A 16,952-nucleotide genomic window follows, 5' to 3' on the forward strand; every position below is an offset into this window, starting at 1 on the left:
TGTGTGCTGTGTGTGTGCTGTGTGTATGTATGTGTGTGCTGTGTGTGTGTGCTGTGTGTGTGCTGTGTGTGTGTGTGCTGTGTGTGTGTGCTGTGTGTGTGAAGCCTGAGCCAGTGTGCATGTGTGTGCTGGGTGTGTGAAGCCAGTGTGGGTGTGTGTGTGCTGGGTGTGTGCACTCTGGAGCCAGTGTGCATGTGTGTGCCATGTATGCATGTGTTTTCGCCCTGTGTGTGTGCACCCAAGCTAGTGTGCATGTGTATTTGTGTGCAACCTGCTGCAGAACTGCTGGTGTATCACCTGAACATCTGTGTGGGCCTCCTCCCTGCCTGGCCTCCCCCTCAGCCTCCCCTGAACCCCCTACCTACCCCCACCCCCTCCAGGACCACTCTCCAGGGTGGCCGTCCCTGGGAAGCTCTGGTCTCTGTTCAGATGCACACTGCCCTGCTCAAAACCCAACTTTGGGCTTGCAGCTGGAGGCCACGCCCAAGGCCTTGCCACGGCCAGCCCAGCCCAAGCGGGTCACAGAGGGAAGCGACTGTGGCTGCATCTGGGTTCTCAAAGGTCAGCCTGAAGATGCCACACAAGGGTCCTGTCTGCAGCAGCACTCTACACAGCTGTCCCAAACAGGCCCCCAAATCTGTCCCATGATGGGTGGAATGGCGGCTACCCAGCCCATGCCCATCCCAGCGTGGCCAAGCCACCCAAGCCAGAACACAGAAAGAGGCACTTGCCCTGGACCCCTGGAAGTTGGGGTGTTGGGTGCCTCTGTGGGTGAGGCTGGGGGTGCCTCTGACTCAGGGCGGCAGGCCTTGGACCCAGAGAGAAGCTGCAGGGCCTGGGGAGGGGATGGTGACCGGTGCCACTTGGCAGGAGACTCCCCTGACTCCCGCTGAGCCCGTGTGCTGTGGTCAAACGCGTCAGTGCCGGGCAGGGAGGGGTGTGGGACAGGGTGCGCCCTGTGTTTGGAGGTGGCCGCAGCACCCCTGGGGGCCCCTGACAGGGCTGGTGGGCTGCATGGGGGGCAGGGCGCCAGGATGCTGGGCTCCAGAGACTCAGTCCACAGACCCAGCTGGGCTTTGGGACCTCCAGCCACCCTCGGAAGGAGTGGGGGTGACAGTTGGCCGCTCTGTGTCGGGCGGGTGAGGGATCCTGGGGTGAGGAAGACCTGGAGCTTCCCTGGTGGGAGGCCGGTGCCGGAGCTCCCTGGGAGGGGTGTCTGCTGGAGAAGGGGACCAGTAGGACACTGAGCTCCAGAGGCTGGGGACACTGTGGATTCCGTGGGGTGCCGGTCACGTGGCCAGCATCAGGGGTTTTGGCCTCGTTTCCCACACTCACACACTGAGGCCTTCACGACAGCCACGGAATCTCGACCACACCATGAAGCCCCCTCTCCAGATGGGAAAATAAAAGTGCAAACACATCAGGCCCCCTGTCTCGGTCACCCAGTGGGAAGTGGGATCTGGGTGGTGCCCAGGTCCTGGGTTGCGGGTCCTGTGTGCTCCGCCTGTGTGGACTGGGGTGTCTTCCCCACGGCTCTGGTATTCCCGGCTGTTCTGACTTTTCCTGGCCAAGGCCCCCTGGGAAGAAGACGCCATAGCCAGGGCCTCCCTAGGCTCAAGTAGCCGAGGAGGGCCAGGAAGGGACTGAGCTGCAGCTCCTGAAATTCCACCGGGACCCGCCCAACAGGCTGCCCTTCCCCGGCCCCCAGCACCTGCCATGTGGGCTGGGCCAACGCCCATAAAGGAGCCGCCCAAGGGAGCCCATGGTGCCTGCGGGCCCTGGAGAGGCCTCGGGGGCCCAGGCAAGAGGTGGGCTTCCTTCCCAGTGATGTCATCGTGGTGCAGAGCCTCCCACCCACAGGCTCTTTCCTGTGCCCCACCGCCCACCCTGCAGGCCCTGCCCGGCTGCCGCTCTCAAGGTCCCCAAAGGACAGCAGGAGGAGTCCCAATCACGCTGGGCAGGGGACAGCGCAGACAGGCGCCCAGAGGCAGGGCTGTAGGGGCACCCTGCTGGGGACCCTTATTTCCCAGAGGCCCAGAGTGGGAGTGGGCCTGGGCAAGGCTACTGGGCCCGACAGTGACAGTGCCTAGGGCTGGGGGGACTTCCCTCAGGGCCAGCAGGTGGCAGAGATGCAAGGTGGCCAGGATCAGTCCCCCAGTTTCCAGCCACCTCTGGGGCAGCCCTAGTCCCAGCTTCTACCCTCCTGGGGTGCTGGGGAGCTCTGGGAAGGGAGGGGAGGGAGGGAGGCTGCCAGCCTGGTGATTTTGGGGAGAAGTTGGCAGCTGTGAGCAAAATGACCCGGGATTGTAGAAATTCACCCAGACGGGCGCCCGCAGCCTCATGCCAGAGGTCAGCAGGGGAGTCAGTGGGGCTGGCTTTTTCTTCCCAAGTCTGCCTTCTCTGGGTTTGTCAGACTTGCCGAGGGCAGCTAGGAGAATGGGCCAGGGGAACTGGGAAGGAGGGTCTTGCCCAGGCCTGGGTGGAGGCTGCAGTGGAGCTGTGAAGGAGAATAAGCCTACCAGGGTGGGGAGGGGGAGGGCAGGGAAGGGGTGGGGAGGGGCTGCGGCTCATGGGGGCTTCACAGGGCTGGGTGAGACACCTGAGCTCTGGTCCAGGGTCACCCTCAGCCACTCCTCCCACCCCAGCCCTCCCACTCTGGAAGTCCAGGCTGGAGGCTCTCTGGGTGCTGAGGCCCCCTGGAAGGAGCAGGGCAAGGGGAGGGCAGGCTGGTCAGCTGTGGTCCCAACCGCGGCTCCCAGCTGGGCCGTGGGAGGGGCAGGTGTGAGGGGCATGTGGCTGCCTCCCTGTCTATACCACCCTCACCCCACCATGCCTCGCCCTCTGGTCCATTTTGCCACTGATAACACAACCCAGAGGTGGGGTCTGGTTCATGGTCAAAGCTAGTGAGAACGGGGCTGGGCTTCGGCTCGCCCAGGCCCACACTCGCCTCCTGTGTCAGGTGCTACTGTCGCCAGCACGTGCGCCTTCTGGGGACTCCTATGCCGTCCAGGGACTGCTCCTAAAACCGAGGGGCAGCGTGCTGCTCTCACCAGGATGGAACAGAGCGAATCCAATAAACCAGTGCCTCTCATCCCCCGACAGGGCCCACGAGAGCCTCCACGGGAGCCTGAGGCTGGCAGACCACCTTCCACCTCGTGTCCTCACCCCGGGAACGAGCATCCATTGTGGGCTCTGCCTGTCCCTCAGGACGCCCACCTCCCTCTGGGGGCCCCCAGGGCCCCCACCTGCCCTCCTAGTCTCCATCCACCCTCCTAGGGCCCTCCAGAGTGGCCACTCAGAGGGGTAGAGGTTTGCTATTGTTGATCCCACCCGATGAGTTCTCAGAGCTGCAGCAGAGAGGGTGCACCCCCCATGCAGAGCTGGCTGGGGTGGGGCAGGGTTCACTCCTGAAGGGTTCTGGCTGGAAAGTCCGTCTGTGCAGACAGCTTAATGGTGTGGGCTTCCCAGTTTACAGCCCTGGGGAGGCTCTGGGACCGGTCTGCTCTCTCTGCCACCTTGGGCAAGTTGCTTTTCCTCTTTGAGCCTTGTCCTCACATGGGGGTGACAGCTCACCCCGCCCCTGTGTCAGGCTGCTGTGAAGACGGGAGTCTCAGTGAGCAGCAGAGGGAGACCCCGAGTTCACCTGCGCCTCCCTCATGTGGGTCCCCAGGGGTCCAGTAGTGCTGATGGAGGACTCTCCATGCCTTGACAAGGTCAAGTCCCATTGCCACAAAGACTTTGTGCAGTGGACATGGCCCTCCCACCCTCAGGGCAGAGGTCCAGCTTTCGCCAGTGATGACACTCATCCTTGGATTGCTGCTCACTACGGACTCCACCAGGCTCACGGCGTCTCTGTGGCTGTGCCCAGGGGAGGTGCCCCCTGCCTCCCACACACAGGCCAGGGAACCACAGGCCCAGCCATGGACCTAGTGGGACTGGGCATCGTCTGGCTGAGTGGCAAAGCCCACAGTGCTGCCTGCTCTTGCTCTGCCCTCTGGGAGACCGGGCCCCTGGGCTTCTCTGCTGTCTGAGCAGGCAGCATCAGGGCATCACAGGGCTCCCTGCCCTCCCAGGGCACTCAACCAGAGGAGCTGCCTGGGCACCTCCTCTGGTTCAGGGCTCAAGGACATCTGCCAGGCTGGCTGCTCTTTACCCCAGCCACTGCTCCCCAGCAGGCCCTTTGGGGCAGGAATGCTGAGCTGGACCCTGGTACCCTCCGTCTCTGAGACCTGGGCTGTCTGCGTGTCCATCTGAGTGAATGACCACCTATCCAGGAGCAATGGTGCCACTGCAGCAGTGGCAGTGGCAGTAGCAGTGGTAGCAGTAGCGGCAGTAACAGTGGCAGTGGCAATAGCAGTAGCAGTGGCAGTGGCAGTGGCAGTAGCAGTAGTGGTAGTAGTGGCAGTGGCAGTGGTAGCGGCAGTGGTGAGGGTGGTGGCAGTGATAGTGGCAGGAGCAGTGGCAGTGGCAGTGGTAGTGGCAGTAGCAGTGGCAGCGGTAGTGGCAGTAACTGTGGCAGTAGCAGTGGCAGTGGCAATCACAGTGACAATGGCAGTGGCAGTAGCAGTGGTAGTGATAGTGGCAGCAAATAGTGGCAGTAGCAATGGTAGTGGCAGTAGTGGCAGTGGCAGTAGCGGCAGTGGCAGTAGCAGCAGTAGTGGCAGTAGCAGTGGCAGTAACAGTGGCAGTGGCAGTAGCAGTGGCAGTGGCAGTAGCAGTGGCAGTAGCAATCACAGTGACAATGGTGGTAGCAGTAGCAGTGGTAGTGGCAGTAGTGGCAGTAGCAGTGGCAGCAGTAGTGGCAGTAGCAGTGGCAGTAGCAATCACAGTGACAATGGTGGTGGCAGTAGCAGTGGTAGTGGCAGTGGCAGTAGCAGTGGCAGCACTAGTGGCAGTAACAGTGGCAGTAACAGTGGCAGTGGCAGTAGCAGTGGCAGTAGCAATCACAGTGACAATGGTGGTGACAGTAGCGGTGGTAGTGGCAATAGCAGTGGCAGTGGCAGTGGCAGTAGCTGCTGTTCCTCACATGCTGCTCTGTGCTGAGCACCAAGCCCAGGCTTTTTTCCACTTGCATGGGCACTGAAAGCATCCTGCAGTTTTGCTGAAGAAGCCAAGCTCAGAGCGGTGCCCTCTGCACCTCAACCTGTCCCTGTCCCCATCCACCTCCTGCCTAGCCCCATGGAGCACCCGTTGCATAGCCAGGCTGGACACACGCATGTGGTTGGGGCCCACCTGGCCTTGGAGGAAGTACTGATTGTCTCATTCTACAGGTTTGGAGAATTAATCAGTTCAGAGATGAGCAGGTAGGGCAAAATTTGGGCCTGGACATGGCCTCCGAGTCTCCTCCCACCCTCTGTGGTAATGGGCAAAGCCTATCCCATGGACACTTTGGCCAGGTCTCTTGTCTGGCCATGCCTCAGTTTCCCTGACTGTAGCACAGACGGCTGTGGTGAGTTCTGACCTAGGCTCCTGGGGGCTGTCAGGGGACCTGGTACCTGGTGGGTGCCCCAATGCCAGATCAGGGCCAGGCAGCCAGGGACAGCCTGGGAGTGGAGCTGCCTCACATCTGCCCATGATGTGGCCGAGGCAACCCTCACTTTGTAGAGGAAGAAGCTAAGGCTCAGAGGTGTCACCTGTCCACTGACCCCAGCATGCAAGGACACAGCCAGAACACAGCCAGGGCCTCCTTGTGACCTCCCGGGCCAGTTCAGGCGGGGGGATTGTGGGGGGGGATGTCCAGAAAGGTGTCTCTGCCAGCGCAGTTTCTGATGTCCTCCAGACACAGAGACCCACGACAGACATGTGCACACGAGTGACACCCACACCCACACGCATGAACAGCGGCATCCTAACTTGGAGAGCACACACTGGTCCAACAAGCAGACGCCCAGCACCGCCACCAACACCCTCCCCTGCTGTGCACACAGCCACCACGCGCATTCTGTGTGTGCACTTGCACGCGTGTATCCCACTGACGTGTGCCCCCCCATGCACTTGCGTGCACACATGCACAGAGGAGCAGGTGTCCCTGCCGCTCAGGTAACAGCAGCCCTGCAACCTGACTCCCTCCCGGAGGTGGGCTGGGCTGCTCTCCTGCCCGCCGGCTGCCTCCCTGAGGCCTGGCCAGTGGGGGAGGGGGTGGAGCAAGGCCTGCCTTTGTGGCTGCCTCCCCACAGACACAGTGGCAGAGGAGTCCCCCTGCTCAGCACCCAGCTGTGGGCTCTGCACCCTGGCACCTCCCTCAGCCCCGTGGCTGCGCCCACATATCCTCTTGCGAACCTGGATGGTGGGGCGGGGCAGGCCCAGGGTGGAGGGTGAGGCCACCAGCCCATCCCCGATCCCCCAAGCCCCTCAGTAGACTAGGGACACTTCCTGGGCCATGGTCCCAGACCAGGCCTGGCCTCTCTGCCCCCAGCTCCTGCCTGGGAAGCCCACTGAACCTGTCACTAGGTCCCTGGAGCGGGAGCAACCTTGTGCCATCCCATAGGGAAGGCGTCCCGTCCCACCCACCCCCACGGCCCTGCTCTCGAGAGCCTCAGCAGGGCCTCCAGCCTCCCTGGTGAGTGCCCCAGCCAGGGATCCCAGCCCACCCGCTGCTTGAGCTGCCTGGCCCTGGGGTCCTGGGTACTCACATGGCCCCTGGCTCCGCCTCGACCTCCGTGGACCTCTGTGCCGAGCCCCCACGCTGTCCACCGGGAGAGAGAGCAGTGAGCAGTGAGAGAGCTTGCACAGGCAGCAAGACATGATTTTGGCCAAACCCGCCTGGCAGGTTTGCGATTCTCCCAGCCAGGAGCAGAAAGGAGGCAGAGCCTGCCCGAGCCGCCAGGCGGGTCCTGCCAGCTCACAGAAAGTGGCCCGACAGGTCGGGTCTGCAGGCACAAGGGACGGGATTGTTTCCTCATAATCGCGGGAGCCAAGCTGTCAGCACCGAGAGTCCAGGCTGGGGCCCGGACACGAAGGGCCTGGGCGAGGAGGGTGCGGGCTTGCAGGGGTGCTCGGGTCGGGGGCTGCATGCGGGAGTGAGCAGGCGTGCTGACTCAGCAGCTTGGGACAGGTGGTAGGGCCTCTGACCCGGGTGGTCCCTCCTGCTGTTCATAACTCAGCCCCGTGGGCAGTCCCCTTTCTGGCCTTGGTTTCTCTGTCTATAAATTGGGGATAATCAGCTCAAGGCCTGTCCCTGCCAAGCCCGGTGGACGGAAATCCCGCAGCTGCTACTGGAAGCGACCCGCCCAGCATGTCCCGCCCTGCCCGGGACAGCGGGCCTTCCGATTGTGGGGGACTGGGCAGGTGCTGGCCTCTGGTCTGCCCACCTGCTCGGGGTCTGCATGTGCTCAGTGAGTGGGCTTCTCTGGTCTCCAGGTAGGCTGGTGTCCCCGGCCAGGTGGAGCCCAAGGGGGCAGATGGGCTAGGGGCTGGCCCAGGTGCTGGAGCAGCCTCACACTGTGGTCTCATGTATGTGTTCCCTGGACAGCGACGCTGTGGCTGCACTCGTGGGGAAGACTGTGGCCCTGACCCCCGTGCCCCACCCCCGTGTCCTACCCACAACCCCTCCCCACTCCCTCCTCCTGCCTCCCTCATTTTCAGCCTGTCTAAGTTCCACACAGAAGCACAGCGGGGGTTCCTGAGTCCTTAGGGCCACGATCCCCAGGGCACGCGAGTGGACCCAGGAATGCACAGGGCTCAGAGGAGGAAGCCTGGGGGCCTGGACTGCAGCCCCGCCTCCAGGGGAGGACGGACTTCCTGCTCCCCTGCAGAGCCCCTGCTGGTGGCTGGTGACCCAGCTCTGGGCTTGGGATGAGGGCTGGGTCATCTCTGGCCCCACGATCCTCTCCCACTCAGGGCTGGGCTCTGGGGAGGGGGTTGTGGTCATCAGGGGGCCACTCCGGCTCTGTCTGGCCTTGGAGCTTTGTGGAGGCCCCTCCTCGGGCTGCCTCCCTGCTCCTGGCTGGGCCCTTTGTGAATGGCTGCTTGCTGCTGGCGTGTGTTTGGCAGGTAACTGTGTGGGGACTGTGCACATGTGTGAGCATGTGTGTGTATGTGTGTGTGTATGTGTTACGTATATGTGCCTGTGTGTGCATGTGTGTTGCACATATGTGCCTGTTGTGTGTGCGCACACATGTGTGCATGTATGCCTGTGTTTGTGTGCACATGTGTGCATGTGAGCATGTGTGTGTGCATGTGTTGCGAATGTTTGTGTATGTTGTGTGTGCGTGTGTGTGCCTATGCTGCACCTGTGTGTTGCACGTGTGTGTGCCCGTGTTGTGTGTGCCTGTGTTTCGTGTGTATGCCTGTGTTGTGCCTGTGTGTTGTATGTGTGTGTGCCTGTGTTGCGTGTGTGTGCATCTGTGCGTGCACACATGTAGCTGCTTTGTGCTGTGGTCTGGATGTTCTCTGATTCTCGTTGAAATTCCAACCCCCAAGGCAATGATGTCAGCAGGCGGGGCCTGTGACGGATGACAAGGTCATGAGGCTGCTGCTCTCCTGAGTGGGATCAGCGTCCTTCCACAGGAGGCTCCAGGGAGGTCCCTTGCCCCTTTTACCATGTGAGGACCCAAGATGGTGCTGTCTATAGACCAGGAAGTGAGTCCTCTCTGGACACGGACCGAGCTGGTGCCTCGACCCTGAACTTGCAGCCTCCAGCGTGCATGCGGGTGCAGCACCACCTCTGAGCTGCTGCTCTGGGCTCACTGCCTAAGGGGAGACCTGCCTCACGGCGGGGGCCCTCTGCTGCTGCTGTGCACTGCCGCTTCAATAAAAGCTGCTGTCCAAAACCACTGCTCGCCCTTGAGTTCCTCCCTGGGTGATGCCAAGCGCCCTCCTGCCCTGAGCCCAGTGCTGGCACCTGCCTGTCCTCCCTGATCGGCCGGGGACCCCGCCCCGCTGTGTGCAGTTCTTGGTGATACAGGACAGAGAGGCCCTTGCAGGCTGTGCCTGTGGCTGGGTCCCCAGGGGGAAGGTGGCACCCCTGAACTCCAGGCCACATTGTGAGCCCCCTGGCACTGCACCTGCACCTCGGGCAGAGACGGAGGGAAGGCTGGGAGAGGAGGAGGAGGGCGGATGTCCCGGGGGTCGGCGTCCCTCTACAGCCGTTCGACTGCACCTGCACCTCGGGCAGAGACGGAGGGAAGGCTGGGAGAGGAGGAGGAGGGCGGATGTCCCGGAGGTCGGCGTCCCTCTACAGCCGTTCGTTTGTGTGCTCCTTTGTTCATTCTTGAACCATCCATGACCCATTTCCTGGCCGTCCACCAGGCCCTGTCCAGGCACGTGGATGGCCATCAATGTGACCCACACATTTAGGGGTCTTTTGGCTGTGAGAGTCGGCACGTAGAGGCCACTGAGCCTCCGTGTCCTCATCCTTTGCAGGCTGATGAGGATGAAGGGGGTCTCCTCCTGGCGCCACGCCCCTGTTGGTTCAGCCAACGTCTGTGGAATCCTGATCAGCCAGGAGCTGGGGGGGTGATGGACACCCAGGCGCTGGGGTCCGGGCTCACAGAAAGCATCGCAGAACCAGACAGCAGGCCCTCAATACACTGCTGGCAAACTGCAGCCAGGTTTCAGAGTTCGTGGGCTGCGCCATTGCCTCATTCTACAGCTGAGGCATGAGGCCCCCAGGGGGTGTGTGGCCTCCCAGCCCCAGCAGCCACCCCCACCTGCACCTGAGGGGCTGGGGCTGCTGAGCCTGGGGAGAGGGGTTAAGGGGGCTCCCCATGGCCCTCCACGCCTGTTTCCTGCACCAGATGGGGGCACCATGCCGTGCCCCAGGGGTGAGGCTGCTCCCGAGCCTTTTATCCCAGAGCTGGGAGGGGTGGGAGGGAGATAAGCTTCAAAGGCATTTCGCTGTAAACGCACCTTGAAAAGCCGGCAAGCCAGCGCTGCTGCCTGGTATTTGTGTTGCTGGAGTGATAGATAAGGGGTGGGTGGGCGACGTGGTGGCCCGGCCAGGTCAGCCCTGCAGCCCTGGCTTCCAGATAAATGGGTCACCTATTAGCATGGCCCTGGAGTAGGGGAGCTGCCTTCTGTGATGACCTGGGCCTGTCCCCACCTTCCCTGCAGACAAGCCCTTGCTGTCCTGGCTAGGGGGGCATCCTGATGGTGGGTGCTGTGTACCCCTGGGCCAGGCTGCACTGGGTGGCAGGGGCGCAGATGTGGGCGCTGCCTGGGCACCGGGGAGGTGGAGGGCCTGAGGTTTTCTTGGTGGGAGGAAGGACAAAGCCCCCATCTTCCCTCCACATGGTCTCAATGCTACTCACCTGTTTTATGCTACCACACTGTTTTTTTTAGACACAGTCTCACTGTCGTCTAGGCTGGAGTGCAGTGGCCCGATCTTGGCTCACTGCAACCTCCGCCTCCCGGGTTCAGGGGATTCTTCCGCCTCAGCCTACTGAGTATCTGGGATTATAGGTGCGTGCCAGCCTGCCCAGCTAATTTTTGCATTTTAGTACAGATGGGGTTTCACCACGTTGGCCAGGCTGGTCTTGAACTCCAGACCTTGTGATCCGCCCACCTTGGCCTCCCAAAGTGCTGGGATTACAGGTGTGAGCCACCGCGCCTGGCCCATGATTTGTTTGTATGGATTCCTGGGGTCTAGATACAGTTGTGTGCACGAAGACGTTGCCTTGTGGCGAGGGCAGGGCCTCCGGTGCGTCTGGCGAGGTGCGATGCACGTGGCACCCCCAGCAGCCACCCGCCCTCCCTGCCCCCCACCCTGCACGGCCCCATTGTCCGTCCGTCCGTCCCTCCGTCCGTCCGCACTCCCACGAGCACATGTGACTCAGCTCCCACTTATGCGTGAGAACCTGCAGTATTTGTCTTTCTGTGTCTGAGTTGTTTCACTGAAGATAACGTAGGCACCCTCTTTTAAAAATTACTTTTTGATAACACAGGAAGTGCATGGAGGCCCCCACCCGCCTGCGAAGCACTAAACACAGCAAATAAGACCAAAGTCTCTTTTTATTGTCGCGTCTCGTCCCCTCCCCGGAGCCTCTGCTCGGGGTGCGCGTGCTTCCTGCCTGTGCGCCTCCGCGTGAGCACCTGCCCGCGCTGCGGCCATCTTAAGGCGAACGCTCGGTGCCATTTCGTACCTTCGAAAGTCTGTGCCGCCATCGCTGTGATCTGATTCCAACTCATTTCATCACCTCAGGGAAAACCTGTACCTGTCTGCAGTCACTGCGCGAGCGTCTCCACCTCTATGGATGTGCCTATGCTGACATTTCATGAAAACAGAACCCTATAGTACTGGCCCCTTCATGTCGGAGCCCTTTCTCTGAGAGCTTTTTTTTTTAAGGCTCAGCTGGGCGTCACTCCTGTTCCTGGCTGAATAATATTCCAGGGCATGGCTGGACCACATTCATCAGTGGAGGGATGCTTGGTGGTCTCACTTTCTGCTGGTGTGAATGAACATGGCGTGAGGATTTTGGTTGAACACTTGGCCTTAGCCCTATTGGGTGGAATTGATGGGGCTTATGGTAACCCTAAATTTAACTTTTTTTTTTTGAGACAGAATTTTGCTCTTGTCATCCAGGCTGGAGTGCAGTGGCACGATCTCAGCTCACTACAACCTCCGCCTCCTGGATTCAAGCGATTCTCCTGTCTCAGCCTCTCGAGTAGGTGGGACTACAGGCATGCGCTACCATACCCGGCTAGTTTTTGTATTTTTAGTAGAGACGGGTTTTCACCATATTAGTCAGGCTGGTCTCGAACTCCTGGCCTCAGGTGATCCACCTGCCTCAGCCTCCCAAAGTGTTGGGATTACAGGTGTGAGCCACTGCACCCGGCCAATGAGATATTTTTAAGAAATCTAAGCTAATGGGAAAAATTCACAATGAACCAAACATCCACGTTTCATGGAAAGACAGGCTTAGGGCGGGCAGGCAAGGGCCTCACTCTTGGGGCTATGCGAGTGGGGGTGGGATCTGCTCCAGGGCCCTGAGGTGTGGCAGGAGCCGGGCCTGGTAGGGAGACCCGGGCATGGTGCTGGCATCTCCGCCTCTGTCCTGTGAGGGTTTGCTTGTGCCTCCGCCTCGTCAGATTGCTCTAAAGGCATGGCACAGCGGCACACAGGGCCAGGCTGGGGTGGGTGTGCCCCTCCCTGAGAACTGCATCTGCCACTGAGGTGGGGACAGCCGGCCACCTCCTCAGAGCCTTGGGGTCTGATCCTCCTGGATCAGCCCAGAGATGCAGACTGGAGTCCTCTTCGGATGCTCCTCTCCCTGTCCAGCCAGCTCCTGGGCACCCAAGCATTCCTCTGCCTGGAAGCCCTCCATGACTGCAGGGGGGTCAGGCCTTTCTCATACAGGCCTGTCTGATGCGATTCTTGGGTAGAGACTGTGTGTTGGCTTGGTGGTCTTCAGCATGCCACCTCCTTGAGGCAGGAAGGGTTTGCACATTCATGGCTGAGTCCTGCCCCCCCCGGCACATGGTGGGTACTTCATAAACATTTCTTCCTATTTCCCTGAGACAGGGTCTTGCTCTGTTGCTCAGGCTGGAGTGCAGTGGCATGATCATAGCTCGCTGCAGCCTTGAGCCCCTGGGCTCAGGTGATCATCCTGCCTCAGCCTCCTGAATAGCTGGGACCATAGGTACATGCCACCACGCCTGGCTAAATTTTAAAAAATGTTTTGTAGAGATGGGGTCTCACTTTGCTGCCCAAGCTGGTCTTGAACTCCTGGGCTGAAGTGATCTTCCTGCCTCGGCCTCCTAAACTGCTGGGATTACAGGTGTGAGCCACTGAGCCTAGCCCCGCTGGGCTGTGTCTTACCCAGAAAACTCGGGCACTTCAGAGGCAAAGCCAAAAGGCTCCTCTGAGCTGAGACGAGGTGACCCCTGGTTGGTGAGAACTGTGGAGTGGCTGTCTCCTAAAGAGCCGACAGACCTGCTTTACTCTGATTAAATTATTTGTGCCTATTTCTTTGCTAAAAACGATGGAAATTAGGGAACCTGTGAAGTGGTGACGTTGTGTGTGAAATTGGGGTGCTGGCTGGGGGCACAGGGGTCTTCCCAAGGCCAAGTCCTGGCTGGGCTCTTGCCTGGGTTGTGTGGGGTGGAGGCTCCGGGGAGCGGGGCGGAGGAGCCTGGGGGTGAACCAGTGGGCGCCTTGGGCCATTTTGGCCTCTCTGGCCTCATCTTCCTTTTTGGGAAAGTGGGGCAGCTCCTGGTATCTCTGTCCTGGAGGATGTGAAGTTAAATGAGAGGGGCTTTGTGCCAGGGACCCCGGGCTGTGCCGCCCTCTGAGAGTCCTAGTGGCACTCCTGAGATGGCTCTTTTTTTTTTTTTTTTTTGAGACCGAGTTTCGCGCTTGTTACCCAGGCTGGAGTGCAATGGCGCGATCTCGGCTCACCGCAACCTCCGCCTCCTGGGTTCAGGCAATTCTCCTGCCTCAGCCTCCTGAGTCGCTGGGACTACAGGCACGTGCCACCATGCCCAGCTGATTTTTTGTATTTTTAGTAGAGACGGGGTTTCACCATGTTGACCAGGATGGTCTCGATCTCTTGACCTTGTGATCCACCCGCCTCGGCCTCCCAAAGTGCTGGGATTACAGGCTTGAGCCACCGCGCCCGGTGAGATGGCTCTTATTTCGTCGCCATTTCCCAGGGCAGTGCCAGCTTTGGCAGATGGGCCGGGCAGAGGCGGGATGACAGCTTAGACAGCGGGGGCTGGGGCAGCGATGGCCACCTCGAGGCTGGTTGGTGTGTCTGGACTTCCTCTCTGCTGACTTTGTCCCCTGGCTGGAAACGGCCGTGGTGGTGCTCCCAGACCAGGCGTCTGCACGGAGTGGCCTCAGCTTCCTTCAGCTGTGGGAATTTAATGAGAGCAAAGTGGGACCATAAATCTCTGTCGGTCAGGATAACTTGATGCATGATTTTGGAGGGCAGACTGGAGTGGGGACGAGGAGGTGTGTGTGATGGGAACGGTACGCGGACTGCGCTGGCCTGTCACAGATAAAAAAACTGTGTGGTCCTGCAGCACGCGGAGACTGTCAGATCGAGATGTCGTAACCTGTGCCTCGTGGCCGGCAGCCTGGTGTCGGGGAGACACGGTCCATACCTCACAGATCCCGCGCACGTCGTAAAGATACTGTAATGGTCTATGTGTCTTTAAAGAAATACTAGTATTTTTTTTTATGAGAAACGAGAGTTGAAAATTTTAAGTCAGAATTTTATGGCCTAAAAGAAAGTGAAGTGATGAGGATGTGGGAAGGGAGGCTGAAGTATCGGCTGCTGCCCAGGCCCGCGTCCTAGATGGGGATGTGGCGGGGGAGGGCGCCTGGCTTTGATGAACTTGGCTGGCTCTGGCAGCCTCTGCGTGAACCTTCGGCTCAGTTAGAAGTTTCCTCCTCGGGAAGGGGGCGTCGGGATTGTCCAAACAGTTGCAGGGCTCGGCAGAGGGGCGCACGGCAGGAACAGAGCCTCCAGGAAGCCCGGGTCCTCCTGGTTTGGGGCAGGAACAGGGGGCGTGGATGAGAACACCAGAGGAGCCGGTTTCACCCCAGCTCTTTCCAGAAGGAAACTCTCCTGGCTGCCACATGCTCCTTGTCAGATAACAATTTTTCTCTTGTTCAGGTTTAAATTTGTATGTGACAGATCGGCTTGTATGGTCCTCGGGAAAGGAGCAAGTGAATGGGCAGTGGAAGGCACTGAGGGTGCCCGAGGCGTTGGTGCCGAGGTCCTGGCCTGAGCTGTGCAGCCGCGTGTGGGGCGGAGTCCCTCAGACCCCGCAACCAGCTCCTTCCGCCCTGGAATCTGCACTGATGAGGGCTTGTGGGACAAGGGATGGACTGATCTGGGCGAATCGCTCTTCTACCCTGGCCGTGGGAAGTTGTGCCCCTTGCCCTCAGCTGTGCTCCGGGCTGGAGTTGGTGGAAGGTTTGGGGCCTGAGGGCTGTTTGCAGCTCTCTCTTGCCCCATTGTGCCCCCGTGAGGACCCCTGGGACACCGGTACTCCCAGGGCGAGGATCTGCCACGGGTTTGCTCAGGTTTTAAGATGATTATTACTAAAGTGAGAATCCAGGCAATAAAACCAATCATTTTAAGGGAGTCGGTTGAGGGGTGCTCAGTGCATTCACTGTGTCATGAGCCCCCACCTTGACCTGGTTCCAAAACGTTTTCCTGCCCCCAAAAGGAGACCCTGTGCCCAGCCCTCCCTGTTTCCCTTGGTCGGCGACACCCCCTGCTTCTGTCCCCGGATTTGCTAGCTGGGTGCTTCGTGTAACTGTATCCACACCACGTGGGGCGTGGCTGCTTTTGAGGTTCACCCCGTGGTAGCTTGTGTCTGTACTCTGCTCCCTTTAAGGTCTGGACTGCAGTGACCCGCTTGTCTGCTGGTGGGCAGCTGGGTGGCCTCCACGTTCGGCTGGGAAGAGGCCGCTGTGGGTGGCCAGGCACACTCCTTATGCCTTCGGTTCTTGTAGGTATTTTGCTCAGGCTCTGAGACATGTTTTCTCTCCCTCACAGGAGCGCCTGTTGAAGAATCACGACCTCTGTTGAGCATGTGCCTGGTCACAGACATTTTGCTGAGGAGTTCACAAGTTCATATAAGGGCACACTTCATCTTGAGTGTCCAGTTCAACGAGTTTTGACAGACAGGGACAGTCATGTGACTCCAGGTCACAACAGAGGACGTTCCGGTTGCCACGGGCTCCTGGGTGCCTTTTGTCGTGAGTGTCACCCCATGCCCTGCTTTCTATTGCAGGAGATGAATTCTCTTCCAGGACTTTGTATACATGAAGCCGCACGGAGGCAGGAGGTGGTACTTGACCCTAGAGGCTGGGCCCAAACTCTGGACCAGATTGAAGACTCTCTGAAACAGGGAAGAGGCACCTCTCCACAAGATGCCTACCAGTGCCAGCCAGTTTACCACTGCCAAGGTAGCACTTGGGAGTTTCCCTTTCCACTTGGAGTACCACCTTTTTTTCTAGAAAATTCAGACTAACCCACCCCTTAACTTGCATGTAATTAAAAGCAGGTACGGCCGGGCGCGGTGGCTCATGCCTGTAATCCCAGCACTTTGGGAGGCCGAGGCGTACAGATCATGAGGTCAGGAGTTCAAGACCAGCTTGACCAACATGGTGAAACCCTGTTTCTACTAAAAATACAAAATTAGCTGGGCATGGTAGCACGCATCTGTACTCAGGATGCTAAGGCAGGAGAATTGCTTGAACCCGGGAGGTGGAGGTTGTAGTGAGTTGAGATCACACCACTGCACTCCAGCCTAGGCAGCACAGCGAGACCCCATCTCAAAAAAAAAAAAAGCTGGTATGAACATGAGTGCAGCACGGCCTCTGAGCTGCTGCTCTGGGCTCGCCGCCTGTGGGGAAGTCCTGCTCACAGGCGTGGTCTCTGCTGCTGTGTGCAGCCACTGCAGTAAGAGTGCTGTCTAACGCCACCGGCTCTCTTGAGATCTTTCCTGGGTGACTCCAAGAGCCCTCGTGGGCTAAGCCCAATGCAGGGGCTCACCTGCCCTGCCTCTGTGCCCTGTGAGGCTGGTGCCTGACTTGCGGCCAGAACGATGGACTGGGGGCCTTCTGTGTGGCGCAGGGGCCCCAGCTGGCTCCTTGTGTGTGTGGCGCTCTGCTCACCTGTTCACCTGCAGTGGCCGTCCAGTCATTTGCACGTCCTGGCGACTGTGAATGGAGCTGCGATAAACAGCCGTGCACCGGTTTTGCGGGAACCCAGGCGTGGAAGGCCAGGCCTTGTGGTAAGCCTCTGTGCCACTTCACAGGAAACTGCCTGTCTGCTTCCCAACCGTGGCCATGCCATGTTCATTCCTGCCAGGGTGGGGGAATTCCAGTTCCTCCATGTCTTTCCAGCACTTGGCGTTGTCTGTCTTTTAATCTTAGCATTTCTTGGCCAGGCGCGGTGGCTCAAGCCTGTAATCCCAGCACTTTGGGAGGCCGAGGCGGGTGGATCACGAGGTCAAGAGATCGAGACCATCCTGGTCAACATGGTGAAACCCTG

General features: G+C 59.7%; 1 protein-coding gene across 2 annotated transcripts in view; it reads right to left on the bottom strand.

The window, feature by feature from the left end:
- The window catches only part of RBBP8NL (RBBP8 N-terminal like), a 19,087-nt gene extending 12,234 nt beyond the window's left edge, over window positions 1–6,853 (bottom strand). For both annotated transcript variants that reach the window (XM_017503489.1, XM_037729574.1), the window contains exon 1: window positions 6,633–6,853. The gene's annotated coding sequence lies outside the window, so the exon portion shown is untranslated. The remainder of the gene's footprint in view (window positions 1–6,632) is intronic.
- Between the last annotated feature and the right edge of the window lie 10,099 nt (window positions 6,854–16,952).

The sequence above is a fragment of the Cebus imitator genome, unplaced genomic scaffold, assembly GCF_001604975.1.
Source record: "Cebus imitator isolate Cc_AM_T3 unplaced genomic scaffold, Cebus_imitator-1.0 Scaffold311, whole genome shotgun sequence".
NCBI lineage: Eukaryota > Metazoa > Chordata > Mammalia > Primates > Cebidae > Cebus > Cebus imitator.